General features: G+C 41.8%; 1 protein-coding gene and 1 long non-coding RNA gene across 15 annotated transcripts in view; one reads left to right on the forward strand and one right to left on the reverse strand.

Annotated features, from left to right (window-relative positions):
• The window catches only part of RARB (retinoic acid receptor beta), a 769,461-nt gene that overhangs the window by 510,780 nt on the left and 238,201 nt on the right, over positions 1-20,480 (forward strand). The window lies entirely within an intron of this gene.
• On the reverse strand, positions 213-9,611 carry LOC109491546. Of its 3 annotated transcripts, none has more exons than XR_006585571.1 (4): positions 9,316-9,611; positions 5,563-5,744; positions 1,195-1,309; positions 213-895 (listed from the first exon to the last, which is right to left on the reverse strand). It is a non-coding gene; the product is annotated as an uncharacterized LOC109491546 (long non-coding RNA). The 3 variants fall into 3 exon arrangements; XR_006585570.1 differs by having other exon boundaries at positions 213-852; positions 9,316-9,609; XR_002144969.3 differs by having other exon boundaries at positions 213-1,309; positions 9,316-9,607.

A 20,480-nucleotide genomic window follows, 5' to 3' on the forward strand; every position in this document is an offset into this window, starting at 1 on the left:
GACCTTTTCGGGAGGGACATGAAATGCAGGAGCTATAAAATAAAATATTTTATATCTGACCACAAAACAAAATTAGGTTCTCCTCAAAGGTTAAAAGACAGACAGCAGACTACTGTATCATATTTCAAAGATCTGACTTTTATACTCAGCAGAGTCATTCACTTATATATGAATATACGTACGCAGAGAGACACGTGTGTATGAATGCACAGATACCATTTTAATTTCTCCAAATTGATTCATAGTATTTATGTACTTTGGGAGGATACACACCAATTTTTTTCCCGTGCTTTTGGGACAGTCTTTTATTGAATATACTTTTGTACTCTTATTCTTTTACTAGCACAGCATGTATTATTTTCATAAACAAAATGAAAACCTTTGTTGGCGATGGTGTTTCACTTTGAATGACCCATAAATCGGTGCTTCTTAGTCCTCTTGGAGACAAAGACTCCATTAAGAATCAGAGGAAAACGACGGATTCCATTCCCCGATAAGGCTCAGAAGTATAGACCCTCCAAATACTGCCTGAGTTATGAATCCTTGCTCGAAGTGGTTCTCCTAGAGTGGGCTAGCCACTGTTTCTGTTGCTGTACAACCTCACCCAAACATAGGGGCTGAAAACATGAACCATTTTATTGTTCATGATTCTGTGCATGAGAAATTCAGGCAGGATTCAGCCAGGTACAGCTTGTCTCTACTTCCGTTGAGGTTGTCTGGGTATAACAGGTTATCTGTGAGGATCCAGTAAGGCTTCACGTATAGCCTGGGGCCTTGGTCCTGTCTGTCCGCTGAGGTGCTCTCCACGTAGCCTCTGTCCGATAAAGTCCCCCGTGCTGACTACATGGAGGCCTGGGGCAGAGACAGAAGCCGCATGATCTTTGGAGAGCCGGACCTGGCAATCACACAGCCGTCATTTTCACCACATCCGTTGGCCAGAGCAAATCACAGGGTCAGCCCAGATTCAAGGGGAGGAGAAATACACTCAACAGTCTCTTTGGACGGAGGGGTAGTATGCTCGTCCTGCAAAAGGACTTAAGGGATGGGGTTGGGAGTGCTGTGACCAGTTTTGGAAATACACTACCACAGTTTGACTCTGAAAATGTGGTGCTTTTAGCCAACATGTGAATTTGTCCGTCTGTGACCTAACGTTCATATTCAACAAGAGTAATCTAGGGGTGACCGTAAACTTACAACAGTCACGTGCTCGATTTAAGTACCCGAGGGGGGCGGTGGTGGTGGTTGTCGTCGTTGGTTGGTTGGTTTTGGGTCTGTTTTTGTTCGCAGCTTATTCAAAATGACTGTATGCCTGGAATGCAAAAGTAGATGCCGTAAGTTTAATTGACATATTGTATTTCCCCCCTTTTTATATGAGATGTTTTGCCCGTAACTTTGAAAGCTTTCATTTGGGAAGTCTTCAGAAAACCTGTATTATCCTGGATAATGGAAGGTCATGCATTTTGATGCTAAACCTTCAGCCGCACACCAAGGAGAAGAACCTGGGGACAAACCAAGGGACAAAACGTGAGCCACGGCCCCACAATGGATTAATGGCAGTGATAAGACTTAAAAATGAAGGTCGGCTTGCCTGGGTGGCTCGCTTGATTAAGTGGTAGACTCTGACTTTCTGCTCAAGTCCTGATCTCATGGTTTGTGCGAGCGAGCACCACGTCGGGCTCTGCACTGGCAGCGTGGAGCCTCCTTGGAATTCTCTCTCTCCTCTCCCTGCCCCTCTCCCACTTTCGCGCGCGCACACACACACACACACACACACACACACACACACACATGCATACTCTCTCAAAACAAATAAACATTTTTGAAAAAGGTCAATTTATGACCCCAAAGCCCAAGAGAACTTCCAGTTACACGTGATACATTAAACCACAAGTTTATTTCCCTTCCAATACACAGTCAGACACTAGTAATTCACTTTTCAATGATACCAGACAATCAAGAATTGCTAGGCAAGGAGGAAAGCTTCTAATGTAAAATAGACTCCAAAGGAAACAAACAAAAGGGGAACTTAAAACAGAGAATAAAGGAAACAGAAGAAACAAAATTACTGCTTTGAGGTCTCTGATAAATTGAAAGATATTTTAACAAAGATCAGGAAACTGAAAAGAAGAAGCAAGAAAGAGCCTTTGTAAACAAAAAAAATCACTCAAGTGAGAAAAGTTGTTAAATGTAAGTTTTCTTGTGGTCGCAGTTTCAGCTAAATACAAGATCCACAGACCCCAGATCACTTTTTAGTCCCCGTAAGAGAACGTGAGATGGTTTTTCATCCTTATCATCACCCACCTTAAGCATATGTGAGAGAAGGTGAGGAGATTTATGGAGGAAGGACAGTAGTGAGTATTTCTCTAGAGAGAGTCAGTGTGTTCTGTGTGGCTCATTCCCCCTGGGGAAAGGAAATGAACTTTTAGAGAAGCACTCAAAGATGTCACTACGTGTCTCCCTAAAATGCGGGAGGACAGTGATTGGTCCCTACCTGCCCCAGCAGGAGAACAGAGGAGCAAGGGTTGCAGTAAGAGCACACTCCATCCCACCAGTGCTCGAACAAATCTCTGTGTTTCCCATGGGTCACATGGGGACACTATGGAAAGGAGCAGAAATGGCATCATCCTAAAAAGGACCCCTAGATGGGCAAGATGTCCCCAATTGTCTATTGAGACAGTGGCCTAACTGAGACTATTTTTAATACCTGGAAGAGGCCCAAGTTTCTTTCAAGGGCAGGAAGAAAACACTCAAAATAATACGGTTGACAGAGTAGGGTATTAAAAAAATAATTTCCTTAATTTCCTGATTTCAGCCTTGCAAGTCCAACTTTTTTCCAACAAAGTAGGTAGGTCTGTGGTCTCAGCGTCTTTTAACGTGTTCTTACCAGATCTCTAGCTCTTGTTGTTAGCCCCTGGAGTCTCTCCTGAAACTCTGGGACAGTCTGAAAGTCAAATTAACATCCTTTAACAGAAATGAAAATATTTAATAGGTAGGCTAAATGAGATATCAAGAAATTTAAAAAAAATGTAGACTAAAAAGACAAAGGGATTATAAAATAAGAGGGAGAAATAGAAAGATTTAGATCAACCCAGAAGGCTTAACATTTGACAGGAGCTCCAGAAAGAGCAAAGAAAACAAGGGAATGGGAGGGGGATAAAAAAGTTTCTAAGATCTGAAGGACACAAAGTTTCGGGCTGAAAGGACACAACAAATGCTTAGGTACGGTAATCAAAAAATCAATAAATACAAAGATCCACATCAAGGAACACTACTGGGATATTTCAAACTGACACATAAAAGAAGACTCAGAAAGCATTCAAAAAAGAGGAAAAAGTCATACTGAAAGCAATTGGAATCAGAAAGACATCAGTCTTTTGTAATAGACACATTAGAAGAGAGAAAACATAAAAGCAGTATTTTTTTATAATTCTGATTGGAAAAGGTTCTCAACCTAGAATTCTACACCTGCCTAAACTTTTCATCGAGGGTGGCCATCGAATAAAGACATCTTTAGGTAAGCATGGTCTCAGAATAATTTCCCTGCACACTTTCCTAATGTGATCTTCAGGGTATGGCTTTAGTCAAATGAGGCAGTTAACTCCAAACTAGAAAGGATCCGTGAAATAGAATGTCCCACACAGGAAATTAGAAGTGTAAAGCAGGGTACAGATTGGGAAAGATATGGTACCAGACAGCAAACGGCACCATGAGTCTAGAGAGAAAAGAGTTCAGGTTCGATCCAGAGAATGAAGTGCTCTGGGAAGAAGTTCTCCAGGGTGTGAAAAGGAGTTGATATATTATCTGGTCTATTCAACTGTTGGAAAATAATACTTATAAGGGGGCATTTTTTTTTTAATTTTTTTTAATGTTTATTTATTTTTGAGACAGAGAGAGACAGAGCATGAATGGGGGAGGGTCAGAGAGAGGGAGACACAGAATCTGAAACGGGCTCCAGGCTCTGAGCTGTCAGCACAGAGCCTGACGTGGGGCTCGAACTCACGGACCGCGAGATCATGACCTGAGCCGAAGTCGGCCGCTTAACCGACTGAGCTACCCAGGCGCCCCATAAGGGGGCATTTAATAGCAAATTAAGGAGGTGCCTGGATGGCTCAGTCAGTTGAGCATCTGACTCTTGATCTCGGCTCAGGTCATAATTTGATGGTTCGTGGGACCTAGCCCTGTGTTGAGCTGCATGCTGACAGTGCAGAGCCTGCTTGGGAATCTCTGTCCCTCTCTCTCCACCCCTCCCCATCTCATGCTCGCTCTCTCTCTCGCTCGCTCTCTCTCTCTCTCTCAAGATAAATAAACATTAAAAACTAAAAGAAATTTAAGGATATGTAGAAAACTGAGCAAAATTTTTAAAAAAGCAACTATGAACTCACTTGTACAGGAAATGAAAAAGAATCATAGTACACTACTGGGCTCTGCAAAAAAGAGTAGACAGTAAAACTTTATTAGGAATTATAAATATTCCTTATCTATCATTATAAATATACACTTAAAAATGGAATGAGGAGAATGACATAAAATCTGGATCCTCATATCTCATAAATAATATCAACATACAAAGTATAAAATCAATATGCTAAGAAATATCATTGTAAGGATTTTGGCAATCTGGAGACCAGAATAAATTACTAAAGGATATTTAAGGAAAAGAGATGAGAGTTTAGGGGTATGGAGAGGGAGGGGCTAATGTTATCTTTCTTTTGTCACCAATTTTTTTTTAATTTTTACATTATTTATTTATTCATTCATTTCTTGAGAGAGAGAGAGAGTGTATGTGCATGAGTGAGGGAGAGGTGCAAAGGGAGAGAGAAAGAGAATTCCAAGCAAGCTCCATGTTCAGCACTGAGCCTGACACAGAGCTCAATCCCAGGACCCTGGGATCATGACCTGAGCCAAAATCAAGAGTCGGATGTTCAGCTGACTGAGCCATCCAGGCACCACATGTCACTGTTTTATTTTTTTAACAATACGTATAAGGGGTGCCTGGGTGGCTCCGTTGCTTAAGCGTCTGACTCTTGATCTCAGCTCAAGTCTTGATCTCGGGGTTGCGTGGAGGCTATTTGGGGAAAACAACAACAATATATGTGTATTATTTTGACAAATTAAAAGGAATCAAAAAGAAGTGCATCCAACATGACTCGCTTTGACGCCATTGATTCCACATTATTTGTTGGTCACCAGTTTTTAAATGTTTTAATTTTAGTTCATTAATTTTCTTCCAAGTTTTCATTTAAGTGCAAGGTAACACGTAATGTAGTATTAGTTTCAGGAGTGGAATTTAGTGGTTCCTCCCTTACATATAACACCCTGTCCTCATCACTCATTGAGTCTGTTCCCCTACCCCCCTGCATCTATCAACCCTCAGTTTGTTCTGCACCGTTAAAATTATCGTATGGTTTGCCTCCCTTATTTTTTTTCTTACCTTTGTAAAGTCAAGTCTGTTTTTACCTTATTTTATTTTTCCTTCCTTTTCCCTATGTTCCTCTGTTTTGTTTCTTAAATTCCACGTATGAGTGAAAGCATACGGTATTGGTCTTTCTCTCAATGACTTACTTGGCTTAGCATAGTACACTGGCTCCATCCACATCGTTGCAAATGGCACGCTTTCGTTCTTTTTTGATGACTTAGAGTCCACTGTATTTATATACCACATCTTCTCTGTCCATTCATCAGTCGATGGCCGTTGGGTCCCTCTCCATGGTCACCTTTTTTCTGATCAGTGGGCGTCATGGAGGCTGTGAAAATAAGACACAACCATTTCCCTGTGAGGGTTGCTTAGGGAGGAAGACGGGAGTTGGGTGAAGTGAAGAACATGAGTCTACCTCCCCCAAGACCGGGTGGTTGCTGAGCAGCTCGCTCCTCTGTGCCTGTTTTCTCATCTGTGAGGGAACAAACCTGTGTTGTAGGTTTTGGGGGAGGATTAAGTGACCGGATAGAGAGAGTACTTCAGTACTTAGCAAATACTAAATGCTTAAGAAGCAGCGGTTATCACTGGATTTTAGCTAATTACGTACACATCATAAGATGGTAAGTGCCGTGCTAGAAAGCCATCCAAAATGCTGAGGAAGCAGAGCCCATGGTTTTTAAACACATAATTCCCTGGTGAAGGTCATTGGTAGTTACAGGGCCCCGATCATGAACTGAAAAGCTTTGCAAAAGCAATCCACCATTTGACAGGCTTCCAGAACCCAACACATACGCGTGTTTTTGCTTGGCCTCTGTCTTCCTGCATTTTGCATGTCAGGCCAGGTTTGGCACTTCATTACCTTCTCTCGGCTCCGCTGGGTCCGTTCGTACAGTTGTCTCTTAAGGTTTCTGCCCCGGCATAACCGCTAACAGCATTCACCCCATCTTCTGGCTGTCAGCTGAAAGGCCACTGAGAGTTTACTTCCTGAGAGGAGAGCTGCTGAGAAGTAGATAATCCAGCCAAATAGCCAGAATCCCACATGCTTACTTTTTACAAGGGCAGGCAAGCAAATACCGAGCATGTGCCTCTAAAGTCCTTGTCTTTATGTTCTCTGCTCTGTTCTCCTCTTGAGATGATTTTTCTCACCTACGCAGCCAGGGAACAGACCAACGGAAAGCAGAGTAGAGAATGTGAAGCTCCAAATACAAAAGTTTTGTTGGAGTGTGTGGTAATATAGCCATTCGTAAACTTTCAAAGTCAAGTTCATACATCATTCACTTGATTACTATTTAGACAACAAACAGAGGTTTCTCAAAACATGCCAAACATGCTGTGATCTTAAGAGGAAAATAAGAAGTAAAATTATGTATTCCATATGATCTTATCTATGTAAGAAGAAAGGAAAAAAAAAACTGGAAGGAAATAAACCAAAATGTTAAGAGAGGTCATTCTGAGTTCAGAGATTATGAATAGTTTTTATTTCCTTCCTATTCCTTTTCTTTTTGTTTTTATTTAGGAAGTCTGTTATTTTGTCATGAAAAAATATGTACATATGATTTAAAAATAAGTAGTAATAGCTTCAAGATAAATAACAAATTTACTTCCACAAATACCTGAATACTTATTTTCTGATATTTTGTTAGATGCTTTTAGAATTCGGTGCCCTTCGGTAATGAAATGTATTTTATTCATTTAGTATTTAGGTTAACGGTATCTTATTTTTGCCATTTTCCTCAGTTGATTTTCATCCCTTTGCAGACAAGAACCAACTGTTACACTTCTCTGTAACTTGAGTGCCTGGGCTGGTCCTCTTCTGGTATCAGGTTCTTACAAATATCCCAGCTTTGGAGAAGGAAGGAAGGAAGGAGTATGATGTTCCCACCAACTTAAGATACTTAGGACAAATTCCCAACAATGACACGAAGCATTGGAATATGGCCACCTCTGTCATTACTTGGAACTCCACGGAACTGTTCCTACGTTTAGTGCCAATTACCTAAAGGTTAATGTGCTGAGCAATACCAGGAGAATTGGGGTTTTCCCAGGAAATGGTCTGTAGCACATTATGTTCAGGATGAGAGAGTGTGATTGCTTGCTTGGGAGCCCCAGAGTGTCCTGTGATGCTTTTCTCCAAGTGGTGTCCTAGTCTGTGAGGCTTAAGGAGACGAAATCAAAACGACTGGGAAATAAACGAAGCTGGGAAGAGTATGTACATATACTCAGTAACTATTTGCAACTCACCATGGGTGCCGTGATGAACATACCCTTGCCCTCATGGAAATTACATTCTAATAGAGAAGTTCCATTGGATCCCAGTCTGTTGGAAAGGGATACCATTGACAAGCTAGACAGTGTGAAGAGAGAGCTTTAGAGCTACGTGCTAAGTGGGAAAGACAGGAATTGGAAACGCATATCTTACTCTATTTTGTATTTGGTTTTCAGTTTAGATATGTCAACCACTGTCACCACCATCCCACACCCTACTCTCACCCGTGAAAGGAAGGAAGGGAGGGAGGGAGGAAAGAGAGAGAAATTTAGAACCTGTTAACTCTAAGGTTGTATGGGAAGTCATTTCATGTACCAACCAACGGTAAGAAATACATTTTTTTTCAGGCACATGATTCTCCAAATCAGGATCCTAATCAGCACCGCTATAGCTATTTTAGGAAGCATTTAGTTCTTCAGAGAGAACTCACAGCATGTATTTGCAGAGTTCCTCCACTCTGACAAAAGGCCAAGTCTTGAAGGGCAAGAGGAACAATCAACCTTATCTCCTACGCTTGCACCTTGTTCCGTGTGCTCCAGAAACTGGATTTCTTGATCCATCAGGATCCTTCCCCCTTCATGGCTTTTGCTGTTAATGTCCTCTGTGCCTGGAGACGGCTTCCACCAAATAGGCACTGGTCTTTCCTGGTCACGTTGTTCACTTTCTTGTTCAGAGATCTCCTCCTTACAGAGGCCTTCCCCGACCACGCTAGCTAAGATGTCCCAGCCACCCTATATCTTGCTTAATTTTTCTTTAGAGTACTTATTCTTTACTACAATGATAAGTATGTACTTGCTTATTTATGTTTTTCCACTAAAATGTAATTGCTGTAAGTAGAGATTTCTTGTTTGTCCTCTCCCCTTCTCTATCCCCAGAGCCTAAAAGGGTAGATGATGCAGTGGGTACTCAGTAAATATTTGTTGAATGAATAAGTGGATTTATTTAATTGAATTGAGTTTACCCAGAGATAATAATTGAAAGCTCAAGAAGATGAGATCTAACAATTGTTAAGTTACCTCTATAAATAATTAACACTATATCTTTCATTCACCGAATCATAGGCTTTAAGAATAAAATCGCCATTAATGAGCACCCCCAGAACACATAGAATTTAGCAAAGTACCAAAACATAAAAGACTTTTTGGGCCTGTTTGCTACATTTTGGCCACATGAGATGACATAACCCACATAGGATGACATAACCTATCTCCAAACCCACTCAACTCAGACTCCGCCTATTTTGCAGGAGGCATCCCGTGGGGGAGCCAGAGATAGCATCTAGAGGCTATGTTTACCAAGGGAAGGCTCTGGACTGAAGGTCCCCTGGCTATTGTCACTCTGTTTGTTTTTCATGATTGGAATGTGTAGCACTATTTGGGGGTGGGCTAGCGTCTAAATTGAATGGGTGAGGAAAAACAGAAAGACATTCTCTTTGCCACCTTTGTAGAAAAGTAGCTAGGAATATATGTACTGAATTACCCGCTATCAATTATTGATGGCTTTGGCTGGAGTCATTTACCCTCTCTGGTTACTTTGACATATGGCCAAAAGGCAGCTGTCAGCCTGCCTTGTTCTTCGGCAGCCTCTTATCCATAGGAAAGTTCTTAGGAAAAACTCTACACACTGAACTCACCTTTAGAAGCTTCTGTGGATTTCTGCGGAACTCCGGACAACCTGATTATCCCTCGGAGGATAAGTCAATCGTCGATTCATTTATTTCATTTCTTCCAGGAAAGTAAGGCTGACGTTCAGCAGTTTATAACAATATAGCTGTTATTAAAATAAATACTTGTAAAGAGCCATTATCCTGAGCCCTTACCACCAGAGTCACCTGGGTTTTCCCACAAGAACCCCTCGCTAGACCTTCCCCAAACCACCACTAAAGGGTTATTACCTCACAACAGGGAGCCTTCTGGAACAGTTCTGTGAGAAAATAGCTAAGGTCTGTTCCGAGTAGCAGTGCCCATTACCTTTCACATGAGAAATATTTGAGTATCTCCCTGCCTGACACTGTAAGTAATGAAACCTTCCTTTGAAAGTTCTATGTCCTTTACTTCATAACAATCCAAGCATAGCTTAACAGAGATGGAGCTCATGTAATCTGAAAATATTGATCTATTTTGAAACATCCTAAAGGAGAAGTCTCCCAGGATCTATTTCTGTTGCCTTGCCTTACCAAAACAAACCTCACACCCTTTGCCTAATTTGAGAGCATTTCCAAGGAAAGGACGTTCTGATTTTAACACGTACGCCCACAAGTGCACAGAGATCTCTCTCTCTGTTCCTGCACTGCCACCATGGCTGGGATAGATGAGTAAACTCTATTAGATTCCCAGGCTCCACAGTTACACTTCCAGAGTAGGTCTAAGGACTGGATCCAGCTAATAACATACACTGCAATGCTTGGCATTGCAACCTGTTCATTTTCTGCAAAAGAAGTTTGTCCTCGGTAGTTTCCACATAACGCTGTTTGAATCTCACATAACTCTGGCCACAGTTTCTGTGCTGTGATTTAGACCGTTTCTCAGAAATAAATGAATAAGATCCCCACTGTGGCGATGAGCGGCAGCTTAAGGCATGCATGAGGTCCTGAGTAGTTGAAAGGTTCCTGCACAGGCATATGAAAAACAAGATCTCAGCCTGTTAGCCGCTGGTAAGGAATGCATAAAGCAATAGAGAAAGCTCGAGACCAAATGTCATTGATGTTGACGTACAGATACCCGCTGACATCTTTCTTCCTCTGCATTAGAGTGTTGGGTGCTGATCTCCTCACCCGTTATCCTAGGCTGACTCCAAGGGATTGTGAAGGGCCAGTGGAAGGAAAGAGGAGGGGACTTGAACTTCTGTTACCATGTTAGCAATATTCATTCCTTTGGGGAGTTCCTTGGTGAGTTGCTTTGACCTCCATGGGATAAAAGTTACCCTCCCCATTACTTGACTCCTACATTTAACCATCCCTCTAGTCTGAGTCCTGGTTCCCTCAAAACTTCCAAGTCCATTCTTTAGTACACAAGGGATGAGCCATTACCATCAGGTTCTTATCAGTCCTTATGCCTCTGGTTTTATTTTATAAGCAGCCTGGATATGTAAATCAATGCATTGTATGGGCAACAAAACAAAACAAACCAAAACAAACAAACAAAAAAACCCATGACGTAGAAAGCCAAAAAAAAGTACTTTTTCACTCAAATATGTGGTTCCCCAAAGCAGTAAAGAAATTCTTTGCCTCCCTTCAGTCTTCCTGGCCTTGGCAGTCTGACTTGGCTAGACAGGTGATTAAACAAGCAAGATTTTAGGGGGAAGGTCTGTCTTGGGGAGAAGAGACAAGAAGGAGGTAGGTGAAAAGCCTAGCCGGGAATTTTAGGAGAGCTCTCACTTTGGGGAAGTTATAGACCAAATGCGAAGCAAATGAAAACCAAGTGTCAATTGGTTCAGCAAATAAATTATGAAGCTGAGTGGAATTGTCACTTTGGTACCAGGTTGTCTGAGTGAGTGTAAAATCATTGTCATTAATCATTTAATATCACAATTATCGTCCATCAAATCTTCTACTGATATTCTCTCTATAAAGCCAAGGTGCTGAATTGTGAACTAAATAGGCATCGCCCTTGCCTCTCAATCTGTTTTCATTTGAAAGAACATAAGGACAACAGAAACTAATGGATTGAACATGAAACGTTAGCCTTATAACTCCATTAGTTTGGTACCTGAGCGGATTAAGAGAAGGTGTTCTTGAGATCACGGATCTTTTTGTTGTTGTTCATATTGATCCTTCAGCATCTAGAACAGTACCTGGCATGAGGCAGGCCCTTGGTGCCTGTCTGTGGAGTGGTCAAAAGAAAGGAATAAGTACACGGGGGTATCCGTAAAGTCTGGACACAGAGGTGAATATACACGTGGTCCTCAAGAACATCTTCCCCCTGTGAAGAAGTGAAATAACATGATCTATGTTTCCGGACTTCGTGGGTACCCTGTCGTTCGTGGAGTAGCGAGTAGGAGAAGATCATGGGACTTACGTTTTGTTCAGGGTGTGGACAGAAGGAATTTAGCACCTGTTTTCCGGTTATTCAACATACACTTGAGGAAGTGATTTTTTTCAAGTTCTTTGAATAAGGCAAGAAGGCGTTAAAATGTTATCAGGGAAGATATTTGGCACAACCCAAATCGTCCACCTCTCCCTTTTGGTGTGACCGAGCCTCCCATTTACCTTTCGAGTCTTTGTTGAAATCAGTGGGTTCTGGAATGGGAATGCTTGTGCCCCACCCCCCAGGAATGTTTGTCACTGTCTAGAGCTGTTTTGGGTTGTCACCGCTGGAAGAGGAGAGCTGTCAACATTTAATGGGTGGAGGCCAGGGTTGTCACTAAATACCCTATAATCTCTCACAACAAAGAATCATCCGACCCCAGATGTCGCTACGGCCGAGGCTTAGAAAACTACAGTTCCAGTGTCGTTTGGGGAAGCTTTTCCTGACAGACCTCAAACTCCGCTAACTTCCTGTAATATCTGCCAGTCACTTTTTACTTGTCTTCTGCAGTCTTGAGCATAATTACAATTAAAGACATCCTGTTTGTTCCTTCCATTAAAATCCAAGCCTCCCAGAAAAAAGAAACTGGATCTCTCTCGTTCGCCTCTGCGTCTTAGCACAACACCTGGCCTATAGTATGACCTCACTACACATGTGTTGAATGAAGAAATCAACCAATGGCTAATATTGGAGACTAAGCAAAATAGATAGCTCTGTTAAGTAGAGTTGAGGTCATAGCAATTGTCTGAAGTTGGTCAGGTCGTCCTGGATTTCTCCTCTATTTCGCTTCAAGAAAGTGATATGCTGACCGGGGAAGGTAGAACTGTTATTCACACTCCTCTGTGTATACACTTTTAATTGACAGACCTACTGTAGTATTTCAGCAGGTTAGTTCTTTGTCAGTAAAGGAACTGGGGCATCAACCATGACCAAAAAAAAAAAAATCTTTGGAAGTTGAATGAGGATTGATCTTGTGGCAAAGACTCTTCATTGGCTCCCACTGTACCCACTGAGGTTCATCTTCTCATTGTCTCTGGCAGCCATGTGACACGGCACTTGTCAGTGGGATAAAAAGGAGATGGGTTAAGACAGGGTTTCTGGAAGAACCTTGGCTTTCCTCACAAAAGGAAGAGGCAAAGCTGGCCCCAGATGTCTTTCTCCCGATGAGACCCATCAACGAAATGTTTACCGTAGCAGTAGTTATTCAGTGAGAAAAGTAACCCAGCTCTGCCTAAGCCAAGCCACAGTAGTCAGGTTTTCTCTCACCTGCAGCTGAACACAGTCTGGCCCGATGACACGTTCTTTTGCCTTGGCAGTCGATCTTTCTCTGATCTTGTTAATGATGCAAGAGCAGAAACAAACATGGCAGCCGTCATGGTTTAGTCTGGGCTTGAATCTCACCACAAGCATGAGGTAAAGAAAAGAGTCTGAGGTAGCAGAAATTGTGGCATTGAAAAATTAATGGAGGAGTCCAGTCTATATTCTAGTGAGCACAGCGAAGAGAGGTGCCAGAGCTCATAGTTTAAGAGGGAAAGTGATCGCATACTTAACGAAACTTATGACACGGAGTGTACTTGGCTGACTTCCCATGTACGTTTTGCAGACCCCCCTTTTTTTTTTTTGGTTCTGAGTGGGTGACTAAATGAGAATTTCAGATGGAGGTTTGAAGGTCCTGCATGGAATGGAAGACCTTAGTGTAAAGCAGCTGCCCCACAAATTTTCATGGGTCCAGCCTTCAGAGTGCTGTTTCTTCCTACTCCTCTGTTTTTCTCCACAAGATTGTAAGAACCTTGGAGACAGGGACCATGTCTTCTTGATCTCGATTTCTCTGCTCCCAGCAGAGTGCCAGGCCTTCCGGCCATTCTCAGCCTGTACTCTTTCCGATGATCACTTAGTTTTCTTTCTTTGGTGCTCACAGGGCGTAATTCTAAAAAGAAGAGACCATTAAAGTCTGGAGGAGGAGACAGATTTCATTTTTTTTTCTCTTCTCCCTTCTAATAGCAAGCAATAGTTGCTATATTTTGTGTTTCTTTTTAAAGTTTATTGATTTAATTTGTGAGAGAGAGAGAGAGAGAGAGCGAGCACTGGGGAGGGACAGAGAGAGAGGGAAAGAGAGACTCCCATGCAGGCTCTGCCCTGTCAGTGCAGAGCCGGGAACAGGACTCCATCTCACGAACCATGAGATCGTGACCTGAGCCAAAATCAAGAGTTGGACGCTTAACCCACTGAGCTACCCTGGTGCCCCAGTCGTTCCTATATTTTGAATAGAAGGTTTAGGGAAAATCCTGAAGGGGAAAAGCAATTTAGTCATAAAAAAGAATATTTTGAAAAGGAAATTTTCCCAAATTCTTTTCCTCAGAACCCAGTTCTTTAAATAAATGAGTAAATAAATTTTTTTTAGTAGGAAATACTGAGTTTTACAGTTCCCGCCTTTCTTATGCCAGTATGTGTTATGTCTTTGGTTTGCTACTATTCCAAATCCTATTTATGTAACCCCAAAAGGTTCCAAGACAAAAAAAAAAATCAGGAAATAATGATTACCTAATCGTTTGCTCACTTGTGGCAAAGTTTGGGAACTGCTGTTTTACATCATGAGGACATTAAAAGAGCATATAGAAGAAAGGCCTAAAGAGAACAGGGAAATTCACAAAATTGGAAATTCAAGCAGACACACACAGAAGTTGGGAGACGAAGGCTTGAGTTACGTGCTTGCCATGATCGTCTCTAAATATGTAGCTTAGCATAGAGACCGAGGAAAGAATGTTGGCAGAAGTTTTAAGCGAAGAATCAAGAACCTGGCAGTATATTCCAGAAACTTCCTTGGAGTAACCTGGATCGCTCCTCTAAGTGGATTGCCTCAAGGGTAATGGGATAGTAAAACCCTTCATTTCTTCTTTTACAGACTCATACTTGAAATGAGTTAGAAGCTCAAACGGGGCGGGGAACTTTTGCGTTAGTGGAAGAAACAAATAACATGAGAAAGCTTGGTACTTTGTGACAAAGTGATGTTCGTTAATTTTTGCCTGAGTTTCTGAAAATGTTGGGCAAGTTTTCGCATTACCAAATCAGGAACAGCTAAACTTCTGAGCAGTGTCTAGGTCAGAATGCAAGTGTTTGGGTCACTTAGCAAATAAATGAAATCACTTACAGTCTATACTATGCGTGATGACCACTGATGAGTCAGGAGTGGGCCTAGCATTCACGTGGCAGAAGGGTTGAGTTTGCTCCTTGGTGGCAGATTTTAAAGTTCAAGTGAACAAACACGTGGTTTTTCCTTTTGACTGAATTTGAAAGCTCTAAGCCAGGGAACCTTAAAGCCATAAACATTTACGCAGCTTGGCAAGCTCTTGGTTATGTAAATACTTGGTGAAAACAACTTTGGTCCGTAAAGTATTAATGCTATTTGGTAAAAATCAGTTTTTGTTTGGTGTGTGTTTTGAAGCTAGCGTGGCTCCTGGTTATTCTATATGACTATAAAAGCTTTCGGGAATCAAATCCTAATCCCAACATGTTTTTCTTGTTCATTTAAACCTTTTTATATACATGTGGGAGCCAGAGAGTAAAAAGCTTTTAGGGATTAAGCTTAAACTGTTTGTCATTCTCATGCACGCTCTCTGAAAAGTATTTGCCGTGTTTGTAAGTTAAGATACGCATTTGTGTTTTTGAAGAATTTTCTTTCTTTTCCCTTTATGCTTGTTTGATTTACAAGCGTAGACCGTCTTAAGATGGGAGGCCAGACACGATGAAGTTTGGATCCATTGGCCTGCCACCTTGTAAAAATATCTGTGGGTGTTGATTGGCTAGGTTAGCCCAGGATTCAAGCTTCTAAAGAGAAAAAGTGTCCTCAACCCCAAATCAATAGTAGAAATGCCCCCAGGAGCATAAAAAGCCTCAAGAAACAGACCTCACCGGAGCTCCCTGTCTAGTGCTGTGGGAGTCAAATGTCACCTCTGGGGTATTTTTATTTTTGTTGTTTTTGTCATGAGAAAAAAGCCACTGAGGCTGCCGGGCAGAAATTCACAGTACTTTCTGCCTGGGTCCAGTAGCCATAATATTGGCCGGTTGGGTGAAACTACAAGAAATTCATCCAAGGATATTTAAACGGACTCAGGATAAACTTAATACCATTTTTTTCTTTTGGTACAGCTGCGAATGGAAGCCAGTAAGCATTCGTTTCTCACAAGCTGATCACGTGTGAAATGAACTTCATCAGTTAGCTTTTGCTCTCAAAGGAACATCTCCAAAACTTTGTAGCTTAAAAAAAAAAAAATCACCATTTAATGAGTTCGTGATTCTAGAAGTCTGCATTTGGGGCGAGGCTCTGATGAGTGGTTCTTCTGAGCTGGGTGGGCCTGACTGATCTTAGTTAGGTTTGCTTATGCATTTGTGGCCAAACTGCTGGGTTAATTGTGGACTGTCTGGTCTAGGATGGCCAAAGCAAGGACAGCAGAGGCCTCTCTCCAGGTGGTCTCTCAGCCTGGTTCTTATTCGGATAAAATGTCTCTACCTCTTCCATTTATCTATAATCTGTCCATGTCTCTCAGTTCTTTTTCTGATTTCCTTAAATCTGTGCCATATTAGAACATCCCCAAGGGCAACATCCTCTAGCCTGGTTGCCCAGTTTTTCCTGCGACAGGTCGTGAAGAGAAAGGCAACATTTCTTCTGATTTATTTTTAATAACTGTTAGGGTTATTTGTGGGCTGTTTTGTTTGTGTGTGTTTCTGTCACCAGCCCCAAATGCTTTCCGGAAGGGAGCCACAATCCAAACAACACTAATCAATTAGATGGTCAGATGATTAAAAATTGAGGGCTCAGTGAATTCACCTTATTATTGAATTTATTGCATTTTATTTCTACTTCCCATTCCCTGGATGTCTCAGAGAAGCTCACCAGTTCCCGACAACATTGCCTTTAGAAACATCAACCCACGGCTAGCATGGGACACCTCTTATAAACTCTGCAACCACTGCAGAATGTGCCTTAGCTGTTCCTCACCAACTAATCAGGAAGCTTGAAGTGACTGATTGCAGGCTCCATCAACACAGGATGTTTTGACAAAGCTGTTTGGACAAGGCTGTTTGAGGCCCCCTACGGGGCCTGCTGGCATTTGGGAGGGGACGCGGCCTAAGGCTAAGGGTGGAGGTTTGAAAGCAGTCACTCACCTCTCCTCAAACAATCAATATTCAGATGCTTACGGAGCACCTACCCCTACCCGGGAGGAGTCATTGGTGAGCAAAATGGATGCCGGGCTCTGCCCTGGTGCGGCTGGAGTCACGTTGGTGAGAGAAGTTGGTTCACTAGCAATCTTCCAAAGAGGAATAAGCGGAAACAATTGTTGTGAAGAGAAAGCTTTGGGGATGCACGGTTTGAGGACGGGGAAGAATGTTGAATATTGTGGCTGTTGAGAAGGAAAGAGCAACATTGACCAGGAAGATATACCAGATTACCAGATGGCGACAGGGACACCTTGCAGCTACTGTGCTATTTTCCCCCCGGAAGGCTTGGCTGCTCGGGTGCAGAGCACGGGGAATTAGACAGTGGGATATGTCCATGGCCAGATTCACGCTCCCTCATCTGACGAATTTACCAAGGCACAAGGGAGTTGAAGGCGTAGGCAGAAAAGTTCTGAAATGACGAAACATGGAATATAAGCTGAATAATGTAAGTGAAAAATGATGAGATGTTCCCCCCAGCCTCTAAGGGCAGCTTGACCAACTATCTCAAGCCTGTGAGGAGGTAAAGAGTTGGCTGTCCTGACCTACGGAGTAACCGTCCCATCTAAAGGCAGTCACTGCCACTCACCTGAGAGTGTTATTTGGTGGTATCCTAAAAAAATTATCGATGATAGGTAACAAAGATTATTGTCTATAGACATACTTAGAATAAAGCTTAATTTATGGACGTGTATCCATTTGCTGCCTGCAAGACACGTGGCAAACTCGATCAATAGCACTGGTGGTGTTGTAAGAGACTCCTCTCAGGAAAGATCTGCCTCCTTTGGCCTTGCTGTCAACTAGTCTATGAGGACACTACTGGCCCTGTCTTCCCAGAATCCGTGCGGGTCCTCTGATTAATACAAGTCCTCAACCTGGTTCCAGTCTTGTGTGGCCCACCTGTATCTTCTGTCATAATTTTCATGGGATTCATGGGGTGAAAGACCACATTTAGGCTGTCACCTTATAACAACAGGGGGTGGGGTCAAACGGGTATTCCAGAGGTTAAATCTTCCTAGATTTAAAAAAAATTTTTTTTCAATGTTTATTTCTTTTTGAGAGAGAGAAAGAGTGCCAGTGGGTAAGGGGCAGAGAGAGAGAGGGAGACACAGAATCTGAAGCAGGCTCCAGACTCCAAGCTGTAAGAATAGAGCCCAAAGTGGGGCTTGAACTCATGGACTGCGAGATCATGACCTGAGCTGAAATCGGACGCTTAACCAACTGAACCACCCACGTGCCCCTCTTTGCAGATTTTTTTTTTAATGTTCATTTATTTGTTTTGAGAGAGAGAGAGAAAGAAAGAGAAAGAATATGCATGGGAGGGGCAGACAGAGCGGGAGAGAGAGAATCTAGGAGCTTGATCTCACTAACCTTGAGATCCTGACCTGAGCCAAAATCAAGAGTCAGACTGAACCTCCCAGGTGCCCCTAGATTTTATTTTAATGGAGACATAATTAGCATATAACGTTATATTAGTTTCAGGTACAATGTGACAATTCAATTTATGTTTATAATGGAAAAATCATTGCTACAATTAGTCTAGTTACCATTGATCACCACACATAGTTAAAATTTTTTTCTTGCGATGAGAACTTCTAAGATCTACTCTGTTAGCAACTTTCAAATATACAATAGGGTATTATTAACTATAGTCGCCATGCTGTGCATTGCATTCCCAGGAATTATTTATCTTATAACTGGGAGTTGGTACCTTTAAAAACAAATTTTTTTAATGTTTATTTTAATTTTGAGAGAGAAAGAGTGTGAATGGGGCGGAGGGGGGGGGGGGGGGGGGCAGGGGGAGAGAGAGAAGGAGACACAGAATCTGAAGCAGGCTCCAGGCACTGAGCTGTCAGCACAGAGCCTGACTCAGGGCTCGAACTCACAAACCATGAAATCATGACCTGAACCAAAGTGGGATGCTTACCCGACTATGCCACCCAGGCACCCCTGGAGTTTGTAGCTTTTAACTACTCTCACCCACTTTGCTCACCCCCTCCTTCTGCCTCTGGCAACTACCAGTGTGTTATCTATATGTGTGAGTTTGGTTTTTATTTAAGACTCCACATGCAAGTGAGATCACAGAGTATTTATCTCTCTCTAACTTATTGCATTCAGCGTAACGTCTTCAAGGTTCATTGCCCTTGGACTTTTTGATAAATGTATATAACTTCTCGGATCCTCAGTTTCCGCATCTGTCAAATAGGGATGATCAAGTCCTGATGTGAGATAGATAAAAGCTATACCAAGTCTTATTTATAAAATGCCTTGAATCTTAACTATTTCTATGTAGCAATTTCTGCTAATTTTATGGCATTGATTCTGCCAAACGTAACCATCTTTAATATTTCATATTTGTGTACCACATACGGGTACCTGTGTGTCACATTCTGAAATAGTTTCTGATTATTCTAGTAGATAGCTTCCCCTTACCCTAGGGTAAAAAATGTAGCTTAGCTGTAGAATCTCCAGAACCGATTGTGCACATCTGTCTGTATGCTACCAAGAAATATAATTTCAAAGAGCACAACAGAGTATATTAGTATACCCTATCAGTGAAAGATACTTGAGACCGAGTCCCCAAAATATGTACAGGTATATACAAATATTAATATATTTTTATATTATCAAGTCATACAATAATGTATAGATTAAAGGATGATTTAAGGTAAAGTGTATAATAGTTTAAATTTCATAAAATTGAAATTTTGGTACTCAAATATTATTTTCAATAAAACTTACGGTGGGGACAGTGTCAGAGCCTATAAAAGTGTGAGCAGATTGTAAAACTGTCAACTCTGCCCATTTTTTTTTAATTTGCTTCAGCCTGCAAGTCTCTTTGCAGGAATCCTTTCAGCCACATGGCCATTTGAGACAGGTTAGTGAAATTAAGATTAGGTAATATAATTTGTAAGTCCACCAAGGGGCATCAGTAAAGAGTGATACTTTAAAATAAGCTGAAATCAAATGAACAAGCAGGGATAATAATCTTAAATCCTTTGGGTTGTGGAAATTTCTTATCACCTATGATATAAGACTTGGGGGTTAAATGAGAACAGGAGAGCCAATAACATTTATTTACTTATTTTTTTAAGTTTATTTATTTATTTTGAGAGAGAGAGAGCAAGCGAGTGAGCTCACACACAAGCAGGGAGGGGCAGGGAGAGGGAGAAACAGAATCCCAAACAGGCTCTGCACTGTCAGCACAGAAACCTGACGCGGGGCTTGAACTCACAAACTGTGAGATCATGACCTGACCTGAGTTCAAAAGTCGACTGCTTAACCGACTGAGCCACCCAGATGCTCCCAACCGCATTTAAATGTTAGTAACGCTTAATGTTTTTCCTTTTTGAATTCCAAATCAATATACATAGAAGTTCTAATTTTTTCTTTCTTGATTTCAGTGTATCAGTGGTTCCCAAACTCGAGTGTGCATCAAAATCAACTTGGAAGGCTTGTTAAGATATTGATTGCAGGGCCCCACTCCCAGAGTTTCAGATTCATTTGAATTGGGGTAAGGCCCAAGAATTTGTGATTCTAACAAATTGCCAGATAATGC

This window comes from Felis catus, chromosome C2 (assembly GCF_018350175.1).
Source record: "Felis catus isolate Fca126 chromosome C2, F.catus_Fca126_mat1.0, whole genome shotgun sequence".
In the NCBI taxonomy this organism is placed as follows: Eukaryota; Metazoa; Chordata; class Mammalia; order Carnivora; family Felidae; genus Felis; species Felis catus.